This window comes from Ranitomeya imitator, chromosome 1 (genome assembly GCF_032444005.1).
Source record: "Ranitomeya imitator isolate aRanImi1 chromosome 1, aRanImi1.pri, whole genome shotgun sequence".
Taxonomy (NCBI): Eukaryota; Metazoa; Chordata; class Amphibia; order Anura; family Dendrobatidae; genus Ranitomeya; species Ranitomeya imitator.
Window position 1 is genome coordinate 338,842,842 of NC_091282.1, and position 21,585 is coordinate 338,864,426.

Genomic DNA, 21,585 nt, shown 5'->3' on the forward strand with positions numbered 1-21,585 from the left:
CTATTCTTTGTATTATGCTGCTTGCAAGTACTTTCCGTTTCAGGAAAGCATCCACTATGTATTTCCTTTAAGTAGAGGGCTTTTCGGTCTCTTTCGTCCCGCTACATTTAGCCCAACTTGGGTCTCTCCCTAAGGTGGCTAGCATGTATGTATCGCTTGCTCACCGAGCCCCACTCCATACAGCCAACCAATTCCAGCCCTGTGCTGATGAGGGCCTAAAGCCCGAAACACGTGTCCACAGGTAGGAATTGGTTGGCTGTGTAAATTTAGAAACTAATCCGCAGCATTGCACGCTTGGCGATTCCAAGCGCTGTGGATTAGACAGGGGTGGAAAGAGATGATTTGCATAGCTCCGCCTACTGCAAAGGATTCTGGGTAAACCTGCTATTCTTTGTATTATGCTGCTTGCAAGTACTTTCCGTTTCAGGAAAGCATCCACTATGTATTTCCTTTAAGTAGAGGGCTTTTCGGTCTCTTTCGTCCCGCTACATTTAGCCCAACTTGGGTCTCTCCCTAAGGTGGCTAGCATGTATGTATCGCTTGCTCACCGAGCCCCACTCCATACAGCCAACCAATTCCAGCCCTGTGCTGATGAGGGCCTAAAGCCCGAAACACGTGTCCACAGGTAGGAATTGGTTGGCTGTGTAAATTTAGAAACTAATCCGCAGCATTGCACGCTTGGCGATTCCAAGCGCTGTGGATTAGACAGGGGTGGAAAGAGATGATTTGCATAGCTCCGCCTACTGCAAAGGATTCTGGGTAAACCTGCTATTCTTTGTATTATGCTGCTTGCAAGTACTTTCCGTTTCAGGAAAGCATCCACTATGTATTTCCTTTAAGTAGAGGGCTTTTCGGTCTCTTTCGTCCCGCTACATTTAGCCCAACTTGGGTCTCTCCCTAAGGTGGCTAGCATGTATGTATCGCTTGCTCACCGAGCCCCACTCCATACAGCCAACCAATTCCAGCCCTGTGCTGATGAGGGCCTAAAGCCCGAAACACGTGTCCACAGGTAGGAATTGGTTGGCTGTGTAAATTTAGAAACTAATCCGCAGCATTGCACGCTTGGCGATTCCAAGCGCTGTGGATTAGACAGGGGTGGAAAGAGATGATTTGCATAGCTCCGCCTACTGCAAAGGATTCTGGGTAAACCTGCTATTCTTTGTATTATGCTGCTTGCAAGTACTTTCCGTTTCAGGAAAGCATCCACTATGTATTTCCTTTAAGTAGAGGGCTTTTCGGTCTCTTTCGTCCCGCTACATTTAGCCCAACTTGGGTCTCTCCCTAAGGTGGCTAGCATGTATGTATCGCTTGCTCACCGAGCCCCACTCCATACAGCCAACCAATTCCAGCCCTGTGCTGATGAGGGCCTAAAGCCCGAAACACGTGTCCACAGGTAGGAATTGGTTGGCTGTGTAAATTTAGAAACTAATCCGCAGCATTGCACGCTTGGCGATTCCAAGCGCTGTGGATTAGACAGGGGTGGAAAGAGATGATTTGCATAGCTCCGCCTACTGCAAAGGATTCTGGGTAAACCTGCTATTCTTTGTATTATGCTGCTTGCAAGTACTTTCCGTTTCAGGAAAGCATCCACTATGTATTTCCTTTAAGTAGAGGGCTTTTCGGTCTCTTTCGTCCCGCTACATTTAGCCCAACTTGGGTCTCTCCCTAAGGTGGCTAGCATGTATGTATCGCTTGCTCACCGAGCCCCACTCCATACAGCCAACCAATTCCAGCCCTGTGCTGATGAGGGCCTAAAGCCCGAAACACGTGTCCACAGGTAGGAATTGGTTGGCTGTGTAAATTTAGAAACTAATCCGCAGCATTGCACGCTTGGCGATTCCAAGCGCTGTGGATTAGACAGGGGTGGAAAGAGATGATTTGCATAGCTCCGCCTACTGCAAAGGATTCTGGGTAAACCTGCTATTCTTTGTATTATGCTGCTTGCAAGTACTTTCCGTTTCAGGAAAGCATCCACTATGTATTTCCTTTAAGTAGAGGGCTTTTCGGTCTCTTTCGTCCCGCTACATTTAGCCCAACTTGGGTCTCTCCCTAAGGTGGCTAGCATGTATGTATCGCTTGCTCACCGAGCCCCACTCCATACAGCCAACCAATTCCAGCCCTGTGCTGATGAGGGCCTAAAGCCCGAAACACGTGTCCACAGGTAGGAATTGGTTGGCTGTGTAAATTTAGAAACTAATCCGCAGCATTGCACGCTTGGCGATTCCAAGCGCTGTGGATTAGACAGGGGTGGAAAGAGATGATTTGCATAGCTCCGCCTACTGCAAAGGATTCTGGGTAAACCTGCTATTCTTTGTATTATGCTGCTTGCAAGTACTTTCCGTTTCAGGAAAGCATCCACTATGTATTTCCTTTAAGTAGAGGGCTTTTCGGTCTCTTTCGTCCCGCTACATTTAGCCCAACTTGGGTCTCTCCCTAAGGTGGCTAGCATGTATGTATCGCTTGCTCACCGAGCCCCACTCCATACAGCCAACCAATTCCAGCCCTGTGCTGATGAGGGCCTAAAGCCCGAAACACGTGTCCACAGGTAGGAATTGGTTGGCTGTGTAAATTTAGAAACTAATCCGCAGCATTGCACGCTTGGCGATTCCAAGCGCTGTGGATTAGACAGGGGTGGAAAGAGATGATTTGCATAGCTCCGCCTACTGCAAAGGATTCTGGGTAAACCTGCTATTCTTTGTATTATGCTGCTTGCAAGTACTTTCCGTTTCAGGAAAGCATCCACTATGTATTTCCTTTAAGTAGAGGGCTTTTCGGTCTCTTTCGTCCCGCTACATTTAGCCCAACTTGGGTCTCTCCCTAAGGTGGCTAGCATGTATGTATGGTATTATGTAAGGACTTGCAATGCTGGTTGTGTGTGCGCCTGTGCGGCTGTGATCTCTGTAGTCAGCGCTGTGGGCTGTCAGCACAGCAGGATATACAATTGGGAGGAGGATCTGACAGCACAGCAGGATATACAATGGGGAGGAGGATCTGACAGCACAGCAGGATATACAGTGGGGAGGAGGATCTGACAGCACAACAGGATATACAATGGGGAGGAGGATCTGACAGCACAGCAGGATATACAGTGGGGAGGAGGATCTGTCAGCACAGCAGGATATACAATGGGGAGGAGAACCTGTCAGCACAGCAGGATATACAATGGGGAGGAGGATCTGACAGCACAGCAGGATATACAGTGGGGAGGAGGATCTGTCAGCACAGCAGGATATACAATGGGGAGGAGAACCTGTCAGCACAGCAGGATATACAATGGGGAGGAGAACCTGACAGCACAGCAGGATATACAATGGGGAGGAGAACCTGTCAGCACAGCAGGATATACAATGGGGAGGAGAACCTGTCAGCACAGCAGGATATACAATGGGGAGGAGAACCTGACAGCACAGCAGGATATACAATGGGGAGCAGGATCTGACAGCACAGCAGGATATTCAATGGGGAGGAGAACCTGTCAGCACAGCAGGATATACAATGGGGAGGAGAACCTGACAGCACAGCAGGATATACAATGGGGAGGAGGATCTGACAGCACAGCAGGATATACAGTGGGGAGGAGGATCTGACAGCATAACAGGATATACAATGGGGGGAGGAGGATCTGACAGCACAGCAGGATATACAATAGGGGAGGAGGATCTGACAGCACAGCAGGATATACAATGGGGAGGAGGATCTGACAGCACAGCAGGATATACAGTGGGGAGGAGGATCTGACAGCATAACAGGATATACAATGGGGGGAGGAGGATCTGACAGCACAGCAGGATATACAATGGGGAGGAGAACCTGTCAGCACAGCAGGATATACAATGGGGAGGAGAACCTGACAGCACAACAGGATATACAATGGAGAGGAGGATCTGACAGCACAGCAGGATATACAATGAGGGAGGAGGATCTGACAGCACAGCAGACTATACAATGGGGGAGGAGGATATGACAGCACAGCAGGCTATACAATGGGGGAGGAGGATCTGACAGCACAGCAGGCTATACAATGGGGGAGGAGGATCTGACAGCACAGCAGGCTATACAATGGGGGAGGAGGATATGACAGCACAGCAGGCTATACAATGGGGGAGGAGGATCTGACAGCACAGCAGGTATACAATGGGGGAGGAGGATCTGACAGCACAGCAGGCTATACAATGGGGGAGGAGGATCTGACAGCACAGCAGGCTATACAATGGGGGAGGAGGATCTGACAGCACAGCAGGCTATACAATGGGGGAGGAGGATCTGACAGCACAGCAGGTATACAATGGGGGAGGAGGATCTGACAGCACAGCAGGTATACAATGGGGGAGGAGGATCTGACAGCACAGCAGGCTATACAATGGGGGAGGAGGATCTGACAGCACAGCAGGCTATACAATGGGGGAGGAGGATCTGACAGCACAGCAGGATGTACAATGGGGGAGGAGGATCTGACAGCACAGCAGGCTATACAATGGGGGAGGAGGATCTGACAGCACAGCAGGATGTACAATGGGGGTGGAGGATCTGACCACACGGCAAATTAAAAGATTAAAGTGCACACGAAAAACGCCAAAAGCTAGACAAAAGGCTGAAATGCGATAAGAAATTGGGAGCATCACCTTTCCTCTCTTTGACCTGTTGTGCGATTTCTTTGCAGAAATTCTATGTGCACACGTTTAGGTTTTTTCGCGTTTTTTTCGCGGTAAAAACGCTATAAAAACTCATTAAAAATGCATACATATGCATCCTATCATTTAGAATGCATTCTGCATGTTTTGTGCACATGATGCGTTTTTTTCCGCGAAAAAAACGCATTGCGGTAAAAAAAGCAGCATGTTCATTAATTTTGAGGATTTTCTGTGTTTTTCCCGCTATTCTATGCATTTGGAAAAAAAACGCACCAAAAACGCACCAAAAACGCATCAAAAACGCATGAAAAAAATGCATGCGGATTTCTGGCAGGAATGTCCGTTTTTTGTCAGGAAAATTTCTGCAAGAAATCCTGATGTGTGCACATACCCTTAGTCACTCCTCTGCTAAAATATCACATTTGCACCATCATTTTAGGTGTATGTAAAATCACTGAAGGAAGGGCAGACAGGACTGAACCTGGAATCTGCGGTGCCAATATGTCCAAGTCCAACAAAGGAAGCCAGTTGGCTGGTAAGGCTACTTTCACACATCAGGTTTTTGCAATCCGGTTTTTTGCTGGATCCTTTTTTTTTTTTTAAAGTGAACCCGGGGATAGAGTTTGGACTTCCTGTTTCGGGGAAGGGGGGGGGGGGGGGGGGAGAGAGAGAGAGACTCCAGAATGGAAAATGCAGGAACGGGGCATGCTCAGTGCAAAGAAAACGGAATCGATAGCCGGATCCAGTCAATACACCACACGTTTCATCCGTTTATTGCTAGAAGCGTAACTGGGCGTTTTTTCGCCGGACAGAAAAAACGTTCATATAGATGTTTTCTCCATCCGCCGGAAAATACATTTTGAATGGATCCGGCAAAAAACGGATGGAGTAGATTGTGTGGGCCTCATGCCGCATATGGATGAGGCTGTGTGGGGCTCATACCGCATATGGGGAGGCTGTGTGGGACTCATGCTGTGTTTGGAGGAGGCTGTGTGGGGCTCATGCTGTATATGGAGGAGGCTGTGTGGGGCTCATACCGCATATGGGGAGGCTGTGTGGGGCTCATGCTGTGTATGGAGGAGGCTGTGTGGGGCTCATGCTGTATATGGAGGAGGCTGTGTGGGGCTCATACCGCATATGGGGAGGCTGTGTGGGGCTCATGCTGTATATGGAGGAGGCTGTGTGGGGCTCATACCGCATATGGGGAGGCTGTGTGGGGCTCATACCGCATATGGGGAGGCTGTGTGGGGCTCATACCACATATGGGGAGGCTGTGTGGGGCTCATGCTGTATATGGAGGAGTATACATGTTAATCCAATTGACCTAAAGCCAAAAACAGCTTGGTCACATTCCGTAGAATAGTCATAACAACAAAGCCATGCAGAAGAAAAATTACACGTGGCTCATGGAATGCAAATATATATCAATTTTATTAATAATCAAATAAACATAAAATCATAACACCCGAGTACCTCAAAATGCAACAAACACCGTACGGCTAGGGCATAACAATATTGATAACTTAATGCTGCATCCTACTTTGATTGACCCATATATATAACGTAGCCTGATGCTCAACACAGTGACACTTGCTTAAATAGCATTACCAAAACCAACTGGACCATATGGACCTAAATGGGAAGTATGCTGAAGGGATACTAATGTGTCAATGCTACTGTACTTAGAGTCACTAACCAGAGTAAGAGTCCATAGCATGGAATAAACAAAAATGTATTACCCGTGGTTTGCCTTTGCCTTGGTGAACGTCCCACCCCGACGCGCGTTTCGCCTGTTCTTCTTCCGGGGGCGTGTATGGTAAGAGAGGTAGGCGGTCTATTTAAATGCCCGGTGGCCAATGAACATTCAGCTTGGTAAGCAACAGTATCCAGGAAAAGAACAAAGGCCAATCACCAGTTAGTGTTGTTAGTGATGGTAACCATGGGTCCCTAGCGTGAGTCGCAGCTGCCGGGTATGACGGCGCATCCGGTTCTTAGTCCGTCTCCAAACAGGAACGTCCGAGCGCCGGTCAAGGAGACGCCGAGTTCCGGAGAGCAGAATGCCCAGCGGAAGTCCGGCGTCCCCACAGACGACCGAAGCAGGACGCTCCGGAGCGGACCAAGCCGCGCATGCGCACAACCCAGTGACGTGAACATATGACACATAAGTAATAACACGGGGAGGTTAAATCGTGGTACAGGGCGCAAATTAGATATATTCAATATGACCGTATATATAACGTGCATGGCCGTAAATATAAAGTGCATGGTGCATATATTATTGGTAATAATTGCAAGAAATCCTATTGTACAATAAGTGAACATTTACTACACTAAATTATTGGCCCCTAAAAATTGGGATAATTAACCCCTTATTAGACCAAATACAGATGTATTTGTCTACATAACAGTGCAAAAGACAAAAGAGACTGACAATACATATATATATATATATATATATATATATATATATATATATATAACCCGTACATATAAAAATTATACAAAACCAAAAACACATTTGTATCGCTGCTTGACTATCATATCGATCTATGATCTGTGCCACCCACTATTTCTATAGATACTGTGATGGTAACCCACACATATTCTTGTTCTTTCACTTTTCATCCACTTGCTCATTTCCTCCCAATTCTTCATCATATTTCTTGCCGTAGCACTTTTTCATGGAACTAATGGGGGTATAATTGGGCAACTTGATGAAACAACATCACCACCAGACAATGAAGACCGCAGTAGGAACAACTCTAGAAAAATAAAATACTGTAAATACACAATAAACAACAAATACAATGAAATAAAAACCCCTCCCATAAAAGACTTCATGTCTGAACAAAGAGACAACAAGAATTTACACTGGTTTCCTACAAGAATGATCCAAAGCCAAAGCTTTCGTTAAGACCCTGAGGTGCAATCGTACCCAATCGGTAGATCCACCGGCTCTCCATTTGTGCCAGCAATTTGCCAACATTGCCCCCTCTAATTCCCAGGGATACCAAATCTATACCTTTAATTTTCAAACCATGTGGGTTGCATTGATGATGCTGTCTGAAATGCCTCGGTATAGTTTTGAGTGTTGATACTTCCTGTGCAGTTTTAGCATTCATTATGTCCCTACAATGTTCACGCGTCCGAGTCTTCAATTCCCGTGTAGTCAGCCCTCTAATTGTCGCTGGAGGGTGTGCAGAGGTTGCATGGAGGAAGGCATTTGTAGACGTGGGCTTTCTATACAAATCTGTAAACAGAAAGCCTTTATCATCAACTTTAATAGATAGATCCAGAAATTCGACACTTCTGCCACTATGGAACGTGAGCTTGATGTTTAAATCATTTTTATTTAATGCCTCCATACAGGTAGACAATTCTTCAATGGACCCCTCCCAAATGAACCAAATGTCATCAATATACCTCATCCAGCCTGAAATCAGGCTGGCATGAGGTATAGGATCACAAACAAAAATTTTGCACACCCTCCAGCGACAATTAGAGGACTGCACTGGAACTGGGTTTTATCCGTGTGGTCTGTGTAAGGCCTGCGGAAACCATACCAAAACTAAAACCTTCTCTAATTTCAATGGTACGAAAACATTCACCATTAGAAAGAGAATCACATGTGCTTCTCGTGGCGTTGTATACCACGCCACGTGCCCGTGTAACAAGGTCTCTATAGGGCTGACTACACGGGAATTGAAGACTCGGACGCGTGAACATTGTAGGGACATAATGAATGCTAAAACTGCACAGGAAGTATCAACACTCAAAACTATACCGAGGCATTTCAGACAGCATCATCAATGCAACCCACATGGTTTGAAAATTAAAGGTATAGATTTGGTATCCCTGGGAATTAGAGGGGGCAATGTTGGCAAATTGCTGGCACAAATGGAGAGCCGGTGGATCTACCGATTGGGTACGATTGCACCTCAGGGTCTTAACGAAAGCTTTGGCTTTGGATCATTCTTGTAGGAAACCAGTGTAAATTCTTGTTGTCTCCTTGTTCAGACATGAAGTCTTTTATGGGAGGGGTTTTTATTTCATTGTATTTGTTGTTTATTGTGTATTTACAGTATTTTATTTTTCTAGAGTTGTTCCTACTGCGGTCTTCATTGTCTGGTGATGATGTTGTTTCATCAAGTTGCCCAATTATACCCCCATTAGTTCCATGAAAAAGTGCTACGGCAAGAAATATGATGAAGAATTGGGAGGAAATGAGCAAGTGGATGAAAAGTGAAAGAACAAGAATATGTGTGGGTTACCATCACAGTATCTATAGAAATAGTGGGTGGCACAGATCATAGATCGATATGATAGTCAAGCAGCGATACAAATGTGTTTTTGGTTTTGTATAATTTTTATATGTACGGGTTTTTATATATATAATGTATTGTCAGTCTCTTTTGTCTTTTGCACTGTTATGTAGACAAATACATCTGTATTTGGTCTAATAAGGGGTTAATTATCCCAATTTTTAGGGGCCAATAATTTAGTGTAGTAAATGTTCACTTATTGTACAATAGGATTTCTTGCAATTATTACCAATAATATATGCACCATGCACTTTATATTTACGGCCATGCACGTTATATATACGGTCATATTGAATATATCTAATTTGCGCCCTGTACCACGATTTAACCTCCCCGTGTTATTACTTATGTGTCATATGTTCACGTCACTGGGTTGTGCGCATGCGCGGCTTGGTCCGCTCCGGAGCGTCCTGCTTCGGTCGTCTGTGGGGACGCCGGACTTCCGCTGGGCATTCTGCTCTCCGGAACTCGGCGTCTCCTTGACCGGCGCTCGGACGTTCCTGTTTGGAGACGGACTAAGAACCGGATGCGCCGTCATACCCGGCAGCTGCGACTCACGCTAGGGACCCATGGTTACCATCACTAACAACACTAACTGGTGATTGGCCTTTGTTCTTTTCCTGGATACTGTTGCTTACCAAGCTGAATGTTCATTGGCCACCGGGCATTTAAATAGACCGCCTACCTCTCTTACCATACACGCCCCCGGAAGAAGAACAGGCGAAACGCGCGTCGGGGTGGGACGTTCACCGAGGCAAAGGCAAACCACGGGTAATACATTTTTGTTTATTCCATGCTATGGACTCTTACTCTGGTTAGTGACTCTAAGTACAGTAGCATTGACACATTAGTATCCCTTCAGCATACTTCCCATTTAGGTCCATATGGTCCAGTTGGTTTTGGTAATGCTATTTAAGCAAGTGTCACTGTGTTGAGCATCAGGCTACGTTATATATATATGGGTCAATCAAAGTAGGATGCAGCATTAAGTTATCAATATTGTTATGCCCTAGCCGTACGGTGTTTGTTGCATTTTGAGGTACTCGGGTGTTATGATTTTATGTTTATTTGATTATTAATAAAATTGATATATATTTGCATTCCATGAGCCACGTGTAATTTTTCTTCTGCATGGCTTTGTTGTTATGTATATGGAGGAGGCTGTGTGGGGCTCATACCACATATGGGGAGGCTGTGTGGGGCTCATACCACATATGGGGAGGCTGTGTAGGGCTCATACCACATATGGGGAGGCTGTGTGGGGCTCATACCACATATGGGGAGGCTGTGTGGGGCTCATGCTATATATGGAGGAGGCTGTGTGGGGCTCATACCGCATATGGGGAGGCTGTGTGGGACTCATGCTGTGTATGGAGGAGGCTGTGTGGGGCTCATGCTGTATATGGAGGAGGCTGTGTGGGGCTCATACTGCATATGGGGAGGCTGTGTGGGGCTCATACCGCATATGGGGAGGCTGTGTGGGGCTCATACCACATATGGGGAGGCTGTGTGGGGCTCATGCTGTATATGGAGGAGGCTGTGTGGGGCTCATACCGCATATGGGGAGGCTGTGTGGGGCTCATACCGCATATGGGGAGGCTGTGTGGGGCTCATACCACATATGGGGAGGCTGTGTAGGGCTCATACCACATATGGGGAGGCTGTGTGGGGCTCATACCACATATGGGGAGGCTGTGTGGGGCTCATGCTATATATGGAGGAGGCTGTGTGGGGCTCATACCGCATATGGGGAGGCTGTGTGCGGCTCATACCACATATGGGGTAGGCTATGTGAGGCTCATACCACATATGGGGAGGCTGTGTGGGGCTCATGCTGTATATGGAGGAGGCTGTGTGGGGCTCATGCTGTATATGGAGGAGGCTGTGTGGGGCTCATACCGCATATGGGGAGGCTGTGTGGAGCTCATACCGCATATGGGGAGGCTGTGTGCGACTCATACCACATATGGGGTAGGCTATGTGGGGCTCATACCACATATGGGGAGGCTGTGTGGGGCTCATGCTGTATATGGAGGAGGCTGTGTGGGGCTCATACCGCATATGGGGAGGCTGTGTGGGGCTCTTACCGCATATGGGGAGGCTGTGTGGGGCTCATACCACATATGGGGTAGGCTATGTGGGGTTCATACCACATATGGGGAGGCTGTGTGGGGCTCATGATGTATATGGAGGAGGCTGTGTGGGGCTCATGTTGTATATGGAGGAGGCTGTGTGGGGCTCATACCGCATATGGGGAGGCTGTGTGGGACTCATGCTGTATATGGAGGAGGCTGTGTGGGGCTCATACCGCATATGGGGAGGCTGTGTGGGACTCATGCTGTATATGGAGGAGGCTGTGTGGGGCTCATACCACATATGGGAAGGCTGTGTGGGACTCATGCTGTATATGGAGGAGGCTGTGTGGGGCTCATACCGCATATGGGGAGGCTGTGTGAGGCTCATACTGCATATGGGGAGGCTGTGTGGGGCTCATACCGCATATGGGGAAGCTGTGTGGGGCTCATGCTGCATATGGGGGAGGCTGTGTGGGGCTCATGCTGTATATGGGGGAGGCTGTGTGGGGCTCATACCGCATATGGGGAGGCTGTGTGGGGCTCATGCTGTATATGGGGGAGGCTGTGTGGGGCTGATGCTGCATATGGGGGAGGCTGTGTGGGGCTCATACCGCATATGGGGAGGTTGTGTGGGACTCATGCCGCATATGGGGGAGGCTATGTGGGGCTCATGCCGCATATGGGGAGGGTGCGTGAGGCTCATGCTGTATATGGGGAGGTTGTGTGGGGCTCATGCCGCATATGGGGGAGGTTGTGTGGGACTCATGCTGTATATGGGGAGGTTGTGTGGGGCTCATGCTGTATATAGGGGGCTGTGTAGGCTCATACTGTGTAAAGGGAGGCTGTGTGAGGGCTCTCACAGTATATAAGGGGCTGTGGGGGCTCATACAATGTACTGAAGGGCCTGTACTTGGGTTTAAACGATATATAGGGGGATTTCAGCATACTTAATTCTGCTCAATATTAAGTGATACAATTAATATTAAAGGGAACCTGTCACCACCCCTCAGGCATTTGTAACTAAAAGAGCCACATTGTGCTGCACTAATGCTGCATTCTGACAAGGTGGCTATTTTAGTTCGGGTCCCTGCCAATGCTGCAATAATCGCTTTTATAATGTGCCCATCATACTTCGAATTAGACCTGGGGGCAGGTCTTTCCCCCCTAATACAGACGCACCACAGCCGTCACTCAGGGCCTCTGCGCGCCGGGCGCCCGCCTCCTCTTCCTTCATTAGCATCCCCGGTGCCCGCGCTGTAAGTTCGAAGGGTAGCGCAACTTCGCATGCCCGAAAAAAAACTTACAGCGCAGGCGCCGAGGACGCTAATGAAGAAAGAGGAGGCGGCGCCCAGTGCGCAGAGGCCCTGAGTGACGGCTGTGGTGCGTCTGTGTTAGGGGGGGAAAGACCTGCCCCCAGGTCTAATTCGAGGTATGATGGGCACATTATAAAAGCGATTATTGCAGCATGGCAGGGATCAGAACTAAAAGAGCCACCTTGTCAGAATGCAGCATTAGTGCAGCACAATGTGGCTCTTTTAGTTAACAACGCATGGGGGGTTACAGATTCCCTTTAAAATAACTATCAATAATATAATAATTATAATACATTGATATTAATATTGAGTAGAATTAATTTCAGCCTATTAGTTCGGCCGTCCACAACAGTCACGGTCCATCATGTGGCCCCTCGGAGAATATTAATTGCCCACCCCTCCTAAAGAGTTTGCTTATGGGGAGTGCATTATACTATACAGTATGCCTATGGGGGGTGGCGTGCATTATACTATGTAGAGTCTGCCTATGGGGAGTGCATTATACTATAGAGTCTGCCTATGGGGGTGCATTATACTATATAGGGTATGCCTATGGGGAGTTTGTTACACTATATTGAGGACTATCTGGTGCATTATGCTATATGGCAGCTATCTAAGGGGCAATTGGATCGCCCCCAGACACAGGGCCAAGCGTTCTCGGTACCGGGCCTCTCTGGTTCGGTTCTGAGGCTGTCACGGTGGCTAGACCCGGTCCGCGACCCTGCTAAGGGGCGTCCAATAAAGGTGGTACAGTTTGTCAGGGGTTCGTGACGCCAAATTGTGGTGTTCGGTCAGGATGACCGACGCTGCTGTGGGGTCCGCTGGGGTGATGGAATGGCAGCTACATGGTATACCTTCCCACAGGTGAAGTGTGTCCCCAGGGCTTCCCAGTAAGGTAGATGGTGATGGTGTGAGGTGCAGGCAATAACGAGGACACAAGGTTGCAGTCTCTTTACCTCTTTACTGAAGACTTCAGGATCCTCAATCCAGAGCACGTTTAACAGGGCTGTCTGAGACCGGCCGGTCCGATGGGCACTTCCAGAGTTTCCCTCGCAGATGGAAATCGTTGCCCACCACTAGCGCCTGTGTGTTGTAGTCCTACCCTGCTGAGCATTCTGAATAGTCCTTACAACCGTTCTCTACAGCTCTCTCTCTCTTTAGTTCCAGATGTTGCTAGTTTCTCGTCCCCCAGTATGTTTTGGCTAGGACGCACCCGTATGACGGGAAGGCTTGGAGGTCTTCTGGAACCCTAGAGACGCCCCTCTCCCAATGTTGCCCCCTATGTCTTCTTAGGAAATTTAAGGTAGACAGCCAACCTATAATTAACTGTCCTGCGGAGTTTGAAGTAAGGCCTGAAGTCAGTTACTCCCGCGGTGTTCCGGCCACCGGCTACGCGCCTCAGTAGGATGTTGCCTCGGTCTCACGGCACGACTCCTACTGGTACTCCTTTTTGCTAGATCTTGTTTACACTGTTCCACAATATCCTTCCTTTCTTGTCTCTTTCTTAGGATACCGCCGCAAGGTAGTGCAGGCGCGGTTCCGTAACGTTCTGTTCTGTTCGCTAGGCACCTGCCAGGTTCCCACGCCTGACAGGGACCCCCCTATGTCTTCTCCCTGCAACACCCCCTGCCATGGGATGTTGCCTGGATCCAACCCAGTCAGCTTCTGACTAACTTCCTATCCAACCCCTAGTTTTACCAGTGTGAGGAGGGGCCCAATAAATAAAGCCTTTTGCTCCCCCTAGTGGCCGGAGTGTGAAGTGTAATGTGTGCTGGTGATACCTGGTCAGGAGAATTCCTTCAGTGCCATCAGACGTACCATCACTCCCCTTAGTGGCAGAGTGTCATACTGCAACGACCAGATCTCTGGGGCGCTGCACAATCATACAGTGTAGAGATTACAGTGAGGGGGCATCATACAGGGTTGGAGCCATCAAACAGTTTTGGGGTTACTAAGGGGTCAGTATACTGTGTGGGTGGTACTATACAGTGAGGGGGCATTATACTGTGTATAAGAGAGCATCGTACTGTGTAGGGGAGCTGTACAGGGGGAGACTCAGGACATTATTTAATGTAAAGTGGACACATTGTTTTAGGGGAACTCAGCTTACTGTGACTGTCAAAAGGACACACGGGGCATTATTACTTTTTAGGGGACAATATATGGGCACTGTTTTCTACGGCACTTGCACATGGCATTACTATATTCTAGAGGGTTGTACTAGAATCTCGGGGGCACACAATACCACACAGCAGGTGCAGTAATAGGGTCACATACAGCAGCGGCTCAGCATTGGGGTATCAGCAGGATTCCTCTGGAATTCAGTGCCCCAACACATCCGGTTATCCACCACATTTGGATCCTTCAAAAGAAACCTGAAAAACCAACTCTTCAAAGAAGCTTACAGCCTGTAATGAGCACACAGCCACCTCAACACCATTGGAGCTACTGCAACCTTCGACCTACTGTCTCCTTCCCCATAATCCTGTAGAATGTAAGCCTGCAAGGGCAGGGTCCTCTTCCCTCTGTACCAGTCTGTCATTGTTAGTTTTGTTTACTGTAAGTTATATTTGTATTTTGATGTAACCCCTTCTTATGTACAGCACCATGGAATTAATGGTGCCATATAAATACATAGTAACATAGTAACATAGTTAGTAAGGCCGAAAAAAGACATTTGTCCATCCAGTTCAGCCTATAATATCATAATAAATCCCCAGATCTACGTCCTTCTACAGAACCTAATTGTATGATACAATATTGTTCTGCTCCAGGAAGACATCCAGGCCTCTCTTGAACCCCTCGACTGAGTTCGCCATCACCACCTCCTCAGGCAGGCAATTCCAGATTCTCACTGCCCTAACAGTAAAGAATCCTCTTCTATGTTGGTGGAAAACCCTTCTCTCCTCCAGACGCAAAGAATGCCCCCTTGTGCCCGTCACCTTCCTTGGTATAAACAGATCCTCAGCGAGATATTTGTATTGTCCCCTTATATACTTATACATGGTTATTAGATCGCCCCTCAGTCGTCTTTTTTCTAGACTAAATAATCCTAATTTCGCTAATCTATCTGGGTATTGTAGTTCTCCCATCCCCTTTATTAATTTTGTTGCCCTCCTTTGTACTCTCTCTAGTTCCATTATATCCTTCCTGAGCACCGGTGCCCAAAACTGGACACAGTACTCCATGTGCGATCTAACTAGGGATTTGTACAGAGGCAGTATAATGCTCTCATCATGTGTATCCAGACCTCTTTTAATGCACCCCATGATCCTGTTAAATAAATCATAATAATACAAAAAAAAATAATAAGGAGATTGTGCAGGTTGTGAATAGTCTAATTGGGGAAAGTGCTGAAAATATCAGAAGTGAAATGTGTCTTTGTTGTTTTCTCTGCAGCAGAGTCCTGGCTGGAAGAAGTTGTCATGTCGGTCTGGGCCAGATGGAAAAGATGTGAAAAGTGGATAATTCCATCAGAAAGAACGTCAGCTGTAAGTCACCATCTTAAAGGGAACCTGTCACCCCGAAAATCGCGGGTGAGGTAAGCCCACCGGCATCAGGGGCTTATCTACAGCATTCTGTAATGCTGTAGATAAGCCCCCGATGTTACCTGAAAGAGAAAAAGACGTTAGATTATACTCACCCAGGGGCGGTCCCGCTGCTGGTCCGGTCGGATCGGTGTCTCTGGTCCGCTGCGGCGCCTCCCATCTTCATTCCAAGACGTCCTCTTCTGATCTTCAGCCACGGCTCCGGCGCAGGCGTACTTTGTCTGCCCTGTTGAGGGCAGAACAAAGTACTGCAGTGCGCAGGCGCCGGAAAGGTCAGAGAGGCCCAGCGCCTGCGCACTGCAGTACTTTGCTCTGCCCTCAACACAGAGGCGTAGCTAGAGCTTTTGCCGCCCGGGGCTGTTCCCGAGTTTGGCGCCCCCCCCCCCCCCGGCTCAATACACACAAAGGTTACCAAAAATGGTTTTCCTGTTTTGTAGAACTTAAACTGGGCCTAATGGTGTCACCTCCACATGCCAAACCTGTGACTTAATACCACCACACCATGACCAGACCACATAGTGACCGAATAATACTACATACAAGGGACAAATACCACAACACCATTTCCAGACCACATATTACCACCACATAGTGACTGAATACTACAATACTGATCAGTAATAAAAAGAAAAAAAAACACAATACTATCACCATAAGTGCCAGTATTCACAGGAGATCTGTACTTAGTATGCAGTGTCTGTGTAGAGGTAATACAGAGATCACTGGTGGTATTATACACAGGAACTCTGTATATAATGTATAGATAATACAGTGATCACTGGTGACATTGTACACAGGACCGCTGTATATAGTATACAGTGTATAGTGTCAGTGTATAGGTAACACTGACTCACCAGTGACGTCTCTAGGTGAAGTCCTTCATCTTTCATCCAGCACAGACCGCCATCATTCCTTCCAGCCAGGACTCGTTTCTGCAGGAAATAACACAGTTATCTCGAGCTCCGCTTGCAGAACACATTGCTTAATTTTTCACAACTTCTACATTACATCACATGAAGAAAAAAAGGTGATATAGTGTCACTCTGCACAGTAACAGGACCGCCCCCCCCATTTAAAACAGTATACTCAAAAAATAAAATAAATACATCACTGCAGTAATAATATCCCTTAATTAGCCCCTATGGTAACACTATTCCCCACCCTGGCCCCGTTTATCTCATTCCTGGCTCCAGCCATATGTTCTCGCATCCTGCCCTCATGAGTATCCATTCTACCCCATATGATCTCCCCATGCTGCCCCACCAGCCTCCATCGTATCCGTCCTGCCCCATGATCCAATCCTGCCCCGTGTCTCCAATCATGCCCCGTATCTACATTCTGCCCATGCCTCAAGTCCTGCCCCCAGTGTGTCCAGCAATCTGCCCCAGTGTGTCCAGCATATTACCCCCATGTTGTCCAGCAATCTGCCCCAGTGTGTCCAGCATATTACCCCCAGTGTGTCCAGAAATCTGCCCCAGTATGTCCAGCACTGCCCCCAGTGTGTCCAGCAATCTGCCCCAGTGTCCAGCATTGCCCCAGTGTGTCCAGCATATTACCCCCAGTGTGTCCAGCATATTACCCCCAGTGTCCAGCATTGCCCCAGTGTGTCCAGCATATTACCCCCAGTGTGTCCAGCATATTACCCCCAGTGTGTCCAGCAATCTGCCCCAGTGTCCAGCATTGCCCCAGTGTGTCCAGCAGTCTGCCCCAGTGTGTCCAGCATATTACCCCCAGTGTGTCCAGCATATTACCCCAGTGTCCAGCATTGCCCCAGTGTGTCCAGAAATCTGCCCCAGGGTCTCCAGCATTGCCCCAGTATGTCCAGAAATCTGCCCCAGTGTGTCCAGAAGTCTGCCCCAGGGTCTCCAGCATTGCCTCAATGTGTCCAGGAATCTGCCCCAGGGTCTCCAGTATTGCCCCAGTGTGTCCAGCAATCTGCCCCATGGTCTCCTGTATTGCCCCAGTGTGTCCAGCATTCTGCCTCATGGTCTCCAGTATTGCCCCAGTGTGTCCAGCATTCTGCCCCATGGTCTTCAGTATTGCCCCAGTGTAACATAGTAACATAGTAACATAGTTAGTAAGGCCGAAAAAAGACATTTGTCCATCCAGTTCAGCCTATATTCCATCATAATAAATACCCAGATCTACGTCCTTCTACAGAACCTAATAATTGTATGATACAATATTGTTCTGCTCCAGGAAGACATCCAGGCCTCTCTTGAACCCCTCGACTGAGTTCGCCATCACCACCTCCTCAGGCAAGCAATTCCAGATTCTCACTGCCCTAACAGTAAAGAATCCTCTTCTATGTTGGTGGAAAAACCTTCTCTCCTCCAGACGCAAAGAATGCCCCCTTGTGCCCGTCACCTTCCTTGGTATAAACAGATCCTCAGCGAGATATTTGTATTGTCCCCTTATATACTTATACATGGTTATTAGATCGCCCCTCAGTCGTCTTTTTTCTAGACTAAATAATCCTAATTTCGCTAATCTATCTGGGTATTGTAGTTCTCCCATCCCCTTTATTAATTTTGTTGCCCTCCTTTGTACTCTCTCTAGTTCCATTATATCCTTCCTGAGCACCGGTGCCCAAAACTGGACACAGTACTCCATGTGCGGTCTAACTAGGGATTTGTACAGAGGCAGTATAATGCTCTCATCATGTGTATCCAGACCTCTTTTAATGCACCCCATGATCCTGTTTGCCTTGGCAGCTGCTGCCTGGCACTGGCTGCTCCAGGTAAGTTTATCATTAACTAGGATCCCCAAGTCCTTCTCCCTGTCAGATTTACCCAGTGGTTTCCCGTTCAGTGTGTAATGGTGATATTGATTCCCTCTTCCCATGTGTATAACCTTACATTTATCATTGTTAAACCTCATCTGCCACCTTTCAGCCCAAGTTTCCAACTTATCCAGATCCATCTGTAGCAGAATACTATCTTCTCAGATTGTGTGTCCAGCAATCTGCCCCATGGCCTCCAGTATTGCCCCAGTGTGTCCAGCAATCTGCCCCATGGTCTCCAGTATCGCCCCGGTGTGTCCAGCATTCTGCCCCATGGTCTCCAGTATTGCCCCAGTGTGTCCAGCATTCTGCCCCATGGTCTCCAGTATTGCCCCAGTGTGTCCAGCAATCTGCCCCACCCATGGTCTCCAGTATTGCCCCAGTGTGTCCAGCAATCTGCCCCATGGTCTCCAGTATTGCCCCGGTGTGTCCAGCAATCTGCCCCATGGTCTCCAGTATTGCCCCGGTGTGTCCAGCAATCTGCCCCATGGTCTCGAGTATTGCCCCAGTGTGTCCAGCAATCTGCCCCACCCATGGTCTCCAGTATTGCCCCGGTGTGTCCAGCAATCTGCCCCATGGTCTCCAGTATTGCCCTGGTGTGTCCAGCAATCTGCCCCATGGTCTCCAGTATTGCCCCGGTGTGTCCAGCAATCTGCCCCATGGTCTCCAGTATTGCCCCAGTGTGTCCAGCAATCTGCCCCACCCATGGTCTCCAGTATTGCCCCAGTGTGTCCAGCAATCTGCCCTATGGTCTCCAGTATTGCCCCGGTGTGTCCAGCAATCTGCCCCATGGTCTCCAGTATTGCCCCGGTGTGTCCAGCAATCTGCCCCATGGTCTCCAGTATTGCCCCGGTGTGTCCAGCAATCTGCCCCATGGTCTCCAGTATTGCCCCAGTGTGTCCAGCATTGCCCCCAGAGTCAGACATAAAGAAAAAAAAAAAAAGTAAAATCCTCACCTCTCCCGTTCCTAGCGCAGGTCCGGTGCAGTCAGCGTCTCTCCGGCTCTGCGACGCTCAGGACAGACATCGCGCCCTCTGCTCTGAGACGTCGCAGAGTCAGAGGACGCTGTAGCTGCCGCAGGAACCAGGAGAGGTGAGTATTAGAGCGGGGGGCGGGGGCCTGGGAGTGGAGGGAGCCTGGTCGTGGCAGCGGACGGCGCCGCCCGAAGATTTAAAGGGGCGTCTTTTTTTTTTTTCTTTCTTTCTCCTCCTGCAGCGCCGGCCGCCCCCCGCATTGTGCCGCCCGGGGCGGACCGCCACCAACGCAAGATGGCGGCAGCCGCGCGCCCATCTGCACAGCGCCGTTGGATCCCAGGAAGCGGAGAGACAGGACGCTGAGGACCAGCAACCAGAATGGCAAGTATGTTCAACTACAAGGGGCCCTTGTATCGTTAGGCGAGTATGTTTATTTTTTATTTTTTTAACCTGTGACATACGTGGCTCGGTAATATAGTACGTCACTGAGCAATATCCTACGTGGCTCTGTGCTGTATACTACAGGGCTGGGCAATATACTACGTAAATGGGCAATATACTACGTAACTGGGCAATATACTAAGTGGCTGGGCAATATACTACGTCACTGGGCAATATACTACATAGCTCTGCTGTATACTACGTGGCTGGGCAATATACTACGTGACTGTGCTGTATACTACGTGGCTAGGCAATATACTACGTAAATGGGCAATATACTACGTAACTGGGCAATATACTAAGTGGCTGGGCAATATACTACGTCACTGGGCAATATACTACGTGGCTGGGCAATATACTACGTGGCTGGGCAATATACTACGTGACTCTGTGCTGTATACTACGTGGCTGGGCAATATACTACGTGACTGAGCAATATACTACGTGGACATGCATATTCTAGAATACCCGATGCGTTAGAATCGGGCCACCATCTAGTACAATATATAAAGGTGAAGGAGGATTTAAAGAGGACCCACCTCTTGCCATATATATGTACGTGTTATTACCTGATCTAAATGCTGCCATTTGCCTGAATCTGGAGTCGTTTTTCTTTTGTCCCTACATACCGTATCTCCATTGTTGAGCTATGACCTCCTCTTCCTTGTATGAAACACATCTTTATTTAGCAAGGGGGTGTGATTCTCGAGAAGAAACTCATGGGGAAGAGTTGAGGACCACATGCACTTGGCTAAAAAATATATTTATATATATTTACATATAGACAGTTTACAACAGTCTCGGTGGATTTGATTCATATGCAGTATTTTTTGTACATTGAATTTGACATGTTTGGAAGATTTAATGACGTGTCTGTACCATTATGTGTCCAAAACAACAAAGATCCCACATCATTAAATATTAGGGATGAAGAAGAGATCCACATGCCATATTAAAAAACATAATTTTATTTATTAAATCCACAAATGACAAAATACTATAAAAAATTATTAAAAAAGCAAAATGCCGTCTAGGGGACGCCAGATTAACGTCAATAGGAAAATTCGCCACATGTAACACTGATCACATACATTTTATTATATCACTGACCACAACGGTCCTTCACAGATAAATAAATCAGGCCAAAATCTCCCCAATGTAGTCTGTATTAGCAAATATTCCCTGTGTTAAAATTAACATACAGGGACATAAGGAAAAATTATTTTCTGTCCACACTGCCTAGTGGCCCTTGAAATACATGCCAAATAATTCTCCTAGTATAAAATGCTGTTGAAAGCGATATGACATAGCCAATGCAATGTGAAGAGTTAGTAGTTACCTATGAAGTGGATGATCCTGGCATCCCCTCACCCCGACGCGCATTTTGCCGCCAGCTTCTTACTCACTTATAAAGCGCTATAAAATTCTACAGCATTTTACAGACATTACCACTGTCCTCATTGGGGCTCAAAATCTACATTCCCTATCAGTATGTCTTT